The 8,201-nt window shown below is 33.5% G+C and overlaps 1 non-coding gene across 1 annotated transcript; it reads right to left on the bottom strand.

Annotated features, from left to right (window-relative positions):
• Nucleotides 1-7,153: 7,153 nt before the first annotated feature.
• On the bottom strand, nucleotides 7,154-7,260 carry LOC136204927 (small nucleolar RNA R71). Its single transcript, XR_010675739.1, has one exon. It is a non-coding gene; the product is annotated as a small nucleolar RNA R71 (small nucleolar RNA).
• Between the last annotated feature and the right edge of the window lie 941 nt (nucleotides 7,261-8,201).

Below are 8,201 nucleotides of genomic sequence, written 5' to 3' on the forward strand. Positions count from 1 at the left end.
GTAGAGAAAATCTGAGTGTTCGGTTATAGCGCTCAGTGGGATTGAGTAGACGAATAGACGACGGTACTCTTGCATACTCAATTGCTTTGTAAACGGTTTGTGCTCTACCTTTAAAGAGCTCAGTAGTGGATTGAAAAAGCCCGGAGGAATTCTGGGGACTGGACGTAGGCGATGAGGCCGAACCAGGATAAGTCTGCTGAGTAATCTCTAACCCTTCTCTTGATATATATATATATATATATATATATATATATATATATATATATATATATATGTGTGTGTGTGTGTGTGTGTGTTGCTTGTTTAAACTACTCAGTATATAATCTGTAAAAGCCGACGCTGAGTAATCAGAGTGTTGAGTTGGAAACTGACCCAAGTGTTATTTTCCAACTCATAAGTGAAACAGTTCTAGTCAGCTTCTGACTAAAGCTGTCTTACATCGCGCTCAGCCTTGCTGATCTAAAACTGAGTAAAGTTATTTAAAGGATTAAATTTAGTCAGCATAATTAAGTGAAAAAGTTACATTAGTTCCTAACCCCCCCTTAGAACTAATCCTATAACATTACATGGGACCAACAATAATGACTTCTGATTTTTTTTTATTAAAATATGAACATAATAATGATTTTCATGGCTTATATGATCTTCTATGATTATTATTACATATATCCGTTTAAACTTATTTCCCATAATTTCGTTAATTTATGTATCTGTATCATAATTAATTCATTTGCTTTTGTTTAACAGTTTAAGGTTTTAAAAATGAATTAATACATATATGAACTTGCATTTAATTACATTTAAGATAATTCATTTAACTTATATGCTTTAATGTACATTAATTGTTCATTAAACCCTAATTAAGACATTAATGTTTCATATTTGTTCATTATTCTCATATTAATAAGGACAAATCTTTGGTTTTCCTTGTATTTAATGTTCTTAAATTTATGTTTTTACGTACAGGTACAGTTTTAACTAGTTTCAGGGCATAATTACTCAGAAAATACACGAATGGAGTTAATATGCGCGAAATTCAGCCACCAGGGGCAGATTCTCGGCCGAGAATTAATTATTCTTGGTAAGTTCAGCGAAACATGCATTTTTCAAAGAGATTTTCTCTCTGAAAATGACGTGTCGCGACCGAGAATTCGGATTCTCGATCGCGACACGCGTGCTGTATGGCCGGTGGAGTCCGATTTTCGCACCAAGCACCACAAGAGGAGGATCCTATTGATTTACGAAGGATTTTGAACTAAATCAATTCCCATAATAGACAAATGAATTTGAGAATTGATGATTTGGTTGAGAACAATATGGTGATGAATGACAATCTCAACAACTTGCGAAGGGAGCACAAGTCCACCCGTCGTCGGATGCTCTCGTTTTTCCGTCGTCAAAACGTTGAAACTTCACCATCTCCGCCGGATTCACCTTCAAATGTTTAGGTTTTATCTTTTCTTTCACATTTTTCTTGTTATGTTTTAATTTGGTACCATTTTTAATTTGTTTGGTACAATTCTATTTTATTTTTCAATTATGATGAATGCTTTTTTCTTTTTATATCTAATGTTAGATAAATTTATTTTGTTCTATTTTTATCTTATTCCGTATGTGTTATTTCGTATAATTTTTCGTGTTTTATCAATTTTTATACCAATGAGGACATGGTCCAAATTAAGTGTGGGAGGAGATATTGCATATATCATTTATTACGACTAAATACAACGAAATAATTTTTAAGCAACATTTAACATTTTAATTTGCAACATTTCTTTTATGTTAATGCAACACATTTTGCAACGTTTTATTCAAAACATAGTATTTTTCAATGACATTATTTTGTTCATTATAAACTTAGCATTTTCATATGTATAAGTAAACATTTATCTTATGATTATTTTTAGGTTATCATTATCGATAGAAATAATATTTCTATACGGGCAATATTTTTCATATTTTTCATAAATCTCCGATACGATTTTAAGTAAAAACGTCTCGAGTGAAATGTATTTAAGTAAATAAATTCTTTATTGTAGTCTCTATCTTATATCATGCAATTCATGATACAATAAATCTTATTTTAAATTTCCAATTAGGTTTATAAGCATTAAATTGAACTAACAATTTTTAGCTCGGTTTGATTTCGTCTTACATTAACACCAATTGAAGTTTTTAAGGAAACTTTAGCCATAATACATGTTGAATTTTAAGTCAATATAGGATGAATGTGCTATTTTCTTATTCCCAATTTTAATTTCATACAATCAATTAATCGTATTCTTAACTTTTGGCCACGGTTGAGACCAACCTTATCACAATCGAGGTATGAAAGGGAAGAAAATTAAGTATCGTTTGCTTTTGGCTACGATTGCGACCACCCTTATCACAATCGAGGTATGGAAGGAACGTTTAAAAACAAAAATTAAGCGTGTTTAAGTTTAAAGTAACGATTGCGTCCACCCATGGCATGGTCGGTACCTCTTAAGCAAATACAAAGCAAATAAAATGCATATAAAGTTATGATCGAGACCACCCTTATCTCGGACGTAACTAAGCAAATAATTAACCCAAGTACTTACTCATTTAATGTAATAGTTTAGGTTTGGGAAAGAAAATTTTGTGCTTTGAAATGTCTTGAGACAAAAGACTCAATAACATGCGTGCTTATATAATCGTCCCGAATACTTCAAATCAAAAATTGAGAATACAAGACGAATGATATAACGCCTTTATACTAGTTAGTTTGATATTTTGCGTATAAATTTGCCATGCGAAGTTAGTCTTTTCGGCTGTTAAGCCCAAAATATACCTAAAATATCATATATAAATACATTAAATTTACATTGAAATCGTGCTAATTATATTCATTTAGAATACTTTTACGTCTTTATTTACTTCTTTGATGCAAGGTACTTAATTATTTGGTTAAATCCAAATAGGAGCTAAACGGAGCTAAAACGGAGGAAAAACCTAAATTACGTGCCAAGAATACATATCAATCAGGAGACCGACTCAAAGAAGACAAGAAGCAGCCGAGAGACGGGAAAGAAAGCCCCTATCGCGACTGAGATTTTTAGAATCTCAGTCGCGACATACGAACACCAGTCGCCGGAAATTCGAAGTCTTCAGCTCGCACCTTCACCCCCTGTCGTGACTGAGATTCTCGGAATCTCATATGAGACAACGAAGAATTCTGCACAGATTTCACATGTTTAATTCCAAAAAACGCGTCCGTTCGTTTGGATAAAAGCGACCCTTCACCAGCGGACATGATCCTTCATTTACAACCCTTCACTAACTATAAATAAGTGATCCATTTCAAGAAATCAGAGTTGGCTAAGTTAGAAAAGTTAGAGAAATCAGAGAGTTATTATGTTGAGTTTCTGATTCAGAAAGAGTCTGAAAGTTAGATTTCATTTCTGTATAAACAAACTTGATGTACACAAGTTGTTATTAGATTAGTTATAAACACAGTAGTATTAGTTTAGTTTCAAAGGTTGATCAGAGACAAGTTTTTATTCTGGTAGTGGACTGACCGATCTCTATTCCGAAGATTCAGCGAGAAGAACTAACAGCTGAAGCGCAAAGAGGTCTGACAAGCCTACGGAGTTTGAGGGAAAGATTGACAACCCGGATCTCAAAGTTTTCGTCAAAATGCTATCCATGTTTCTTCCTCTCTGTTAACTTGTGAAGATTCACAATTCACTAATAATATATTTATTTCATTCAATACATTCTTCCTGTTGTTATTTTGATATTGTTCTGACAAAATGATTTTCAAAATGATAAATTGGTGTTTTTATTAAAACGTTTTATACAATCATATTTATAAAGAAACTTTGTTGAACACTTGAAAGAATTAGTTTTTACGGATGATATGATCGTGACCGCGGCTTATCGGATATAAAATACTAATTTGATTAAGGTAGGAATCTGCTCCGATCTAGAGAGATTTCTACGGTTCAAAGCCATTTAATTGCATAAATTCTTGTATTATTACATGTTCATAATCTTACCAAAGTTATCGTTGCTTTCTTTGCTTAATGAAAATAAGTTTTATACCTTCTATTTATTCCAAATACGAAAGCGTCTATCTTATAATCAAAATCTCAAGACATAATTGTTCTCTAAGTTTAATATAATACTCTTATCTAATCCTAATTTATCCGAACCAATACAATCAATTAAACGATTTTCTTTAGTTAAACCTAAAGACGTGAATAAAATTGAATTAAACAAGTTTTTAGTTAAAAAGCGTTCCCTGTGGGTTCGATATCTTTTATTACTATAAGCGTATACCGTGCACTTGCGGAAATCGCTCAACATCGGCTTAACTAATTTTAAAAGTAATACAGAGATATATGTTTAATTTTCATAAAGAGGTTAGTTAAAGAATAAATTCAGTGAAATTTTGCTCGGGACTAGCAAAAGATTAAGTGTGGAGATTTGTTAAGCCCAAAATATATCTAAAATATCATCAATATTTACATCAGTTTTACTACAAATTTGTGCTGTTTATATCTATTTAGCGTACTTTTACGTCCGAATATGTTTCTTTCATGCAAGGTACCTAAATATTTGGTAAAATCCAAATAGGAACGAAAAGAGGTCAAAAACGAAGGAAAAACCCTACAAAATGAGTCACAGACGACGAAAATCAAACGCACCGAAACGAAGACGTGGAACGAAGTCAGAGACGGAAATAATTACCCGTGTCGCGACCGAGAATCCTCCATTCTCGGTCGCGACACGCGTCGCCCAGGCAACCCTCCGTTTCGTTCGAAGGCTGAAAAACTGTTTCCCCATTCTCGGCCGAGAATTTCCATTCTCGGTAAGTTCAGAAATTCTGGCAGCACAACTTACACTTGTTCGTTTTCAAAGATACGCGTCCGTTCGATTGGATAAGAACATCTCTTCGCAACAGACACGTCCCTTAAACTCGACTCTTCAACATCTATAAATAAAGAGTTGATTTCAGAGTTGATATATGATTTTTAGAGTTAAGATTTAGTACAGAATTAATGCAGAAATTCTGAGTCAAACGATTCAGAGTTAGAAGTTCGATTTTGTAAAAAGCAATATGATGTACACACATTGTTTATCAAATAATTACAAACACAGTAACATTTAGATTTAGATTAAGATCAGTTTATTTTAGTTTACATTCTGGTAGTTGACGAACCATCTCTATTCCGAAGATTCAGCGAGAAGATTAAGTAGCGGATTCGACCCTGGAGCCTGACAAAATCTAACGAGGTTTGAGGAAAGGATTGAAGACCCGAAACTCTCATGTCGTTTGAATGCTTCTATGCTTTTTATTCTCTGTGAACTTATATCAAATTCATACTTCATCTAATAAAGTTCACGCAATTCAATAAATTTTTATGTAGCACTTTGGTAAATGATCTGAAGTGAGTTCTGGTATTTTCATTAAAACGTAGTTAAATTCAATATCTTTACGGGTTAAATGCACCATTGGTCACTGAACTTACATGGTTATCTCAAAATGGTCACTCAACTTCAATTTGTCTCAATAAAATCACTCAACTTTGAGTTTTGTCTCAATTAAGTCACTATAACGATTTTAATGATTAAAAATCATCGGAATGATGACATAAGTGATACGTCAATATGAGACAACTCATATTTCTAACCGAAATGACATATGACATCCATATATGCGCCCCATGGCTATCATGTGTCGATTATTTTTATGGAAAAAAAAAACTAAAATTTAGTTTTTTTCATAAAAATACCCGACATGCGGCTATCACATTTCGTTCCGGTCAGAGATTTGAGTTAACTCGTGTTGACGTGCCATCCATGTCATTATTTCGATGCGTTTTAACCACTAAAATCGACAGTGACCTAATTGTGACAAAACTCAAAGTTGGGTGATTTTTTTGAGACAAATTGAAGTTGAGTGACCATTTTGAGACAATCATGTAAGTTCAGTGACTAATGGTGCATTTAACCCTATCTTTACAAGGAAACTTTGTTGAACACTTAGGCAAATTCATTCTTAAGGACGATATGATTGTTAAGTCGGCTTATCGGAAATAAGTATTAATTTGGTTAAGGTAGCAATCTAACCCGACCGTAGGAGGATTGTCTGCGGTTCAAGGCCTTTTAATTGAAGGAGTTTACGTTATTATATTTTTATAATTTATACAAAGTTTAAAGTTGTTTTCTTTGCTTAATGCAAACGAACACAATTATTCTCTTATTTTAAACACTAAACGTTTCTGTTTTGTAATTCATATTCAAAACAGAATTGATTTCTAACATTCTATATGTTCTAACCTAATTCTTATTCTATCAGTCTCAAAACCAATTTCAAATAACGATTATCTTTTTATATAAACCTTAAATAGTATTTAATCTACACATAAATAAGTTTTTGTTGAAAAACGTTCCCTATGGAATCGATATCTTTCTATTACTACAAGCGAAACCGTGCACTTGCGAAAATCGCTCAACAAGTTTTTGGCGCCGTTGCCGGGGAACGCCAAAATTTTTAACAAAAATTTAGATTTTTCGTGTTTTATTTCGAATCTAGGTTTATACATACTTATTTCAACTTTTTAAACACTAAACGTTTCTGTTTTGAAGGTAGTTTCGGTTCGTGTAAGATTTCAAGTTCATGCACAATTCTCGAAGTTCAGGCATCCCACCAAAACCGCTAGACCCAGAAATTGAAAAAACCATTAAAAAGAAAAAGAAAGACAAGAAAAATAAAAACAAACAAAATTCAGAACCTCAGCCTGAAAATATGGCAAATCCACCAACACTTATGGAATATGCTAGGCCAGGGGTGGCCGGTGGAACCAATAGTATCATTAGACCCAGAATCACTTCAAACCAATTTGAAATTAAGTCAGCATTGCTTAATATATTGCAAAATAATGTAACATTTTATGGGTTACCTAACGAAAATCCTAACACCCATTTGATAAATTTCTTAGAAATTTGCGACACTTTTAAAATACCAGATGTGACTGCCGAAGCAATCAAACTTCGCCTTTTTCCTTTCACTTTGAAGGATAGAGCCAAAGAATGGTTAACTTCTATGCCAGGCGCAACATTTGAAACTTGGGACCAACTTGCCCAAGCATTTTTATCAAAATATTTTCCTTTAGCAAAAACCGCAAGAGTCATAAAAGAGTTAACATCTTTTTCTCAAAATGATAATGAAACTCTTTATGAAGCTTGGGAACGTTTTAAAGAACTTCAACGTTTATGCCCACACCACCATTTGCCCGATGCACTTTTAATGCAAACATTTTATAATGGATTAAATCCTACAACTAGAGGTTCATTAGATGCTATGTCGGGAGGGTTATTTATGAAGAAGACATCAGCCCAAGCAAGAGAACTTTTGGAGGAAATGGCAATCAACAGCAGTATGTGGCCCGCGGAACGTGGACATATACCAGTGGCGAAACCATCATCCTCAACCACATCATCTGTTCAAGGTATAGTGAATCTTGATCCAGTCGCGATGTTACAAGACCAATTTTCTGCCTTATCGCACAAAATTGATAAGTTTATGGCACCGTGCGATGCCAACGGTAATCCAATCCAAACGGATGTGGATTATGAAGGTATGAGCGAGATCGAACAGGTAAATTTTGTCCAAGGGCAAAACCAAACTAATAATCCTTATTCTAATACTTATAATCCTGGATGGAGGAATCATCCTAACTTTAATTGGAAAGATAATAATAATAATGCAATTGCTAATCAAAATCGTACCAATAATTATCAAAATCAATCAAGAGATACGATTAGCACTTTATCTTCTAAAATCGACAAATTCATAGATACTATCGGTGGAAAAATAAGTAATCACGACGATGGTTTTAAACGGATCGAGAATAAATTTGACCAGCTTATTAAAAACCACTCATCTAGCATCCATAATTTGGAGGTTCAAATTGGACAAATTGCTAAATCAATTCCATCCCGAAAAGAGGGAAGTCTTTCCAGCCATACGGAAGAAAATCCGAAAGAGCATGTAAAGGCTATCACTCTTCGTTCAGGGAAAAATTACTTAGGTCCGGGAATGCCCGGAGATTCAACTTTACCAGGAACTGATTTACCAAAATCCAAAGAAGATACATTAAATACAAAAAGTTCACCAATTGACTCAAGTATAAAAAAAATTTCTGTGATTTCCAAACCACTTACTAATTTTC

This window comes from Euphorbia lathyris, chromosome 8 (genome assembly GCF_963576675.1).
Source record: "Euphorbia lathyris chromosome 8, ddEupLath1.1, whole genome shotgun sequence".
NCBI lineage: Eukaryota > Viridiplantae > Streptophyta > Magnoliopsida > Malpighiales > Euphorbiaceae > Euphorbia > Euphorbia lathyris.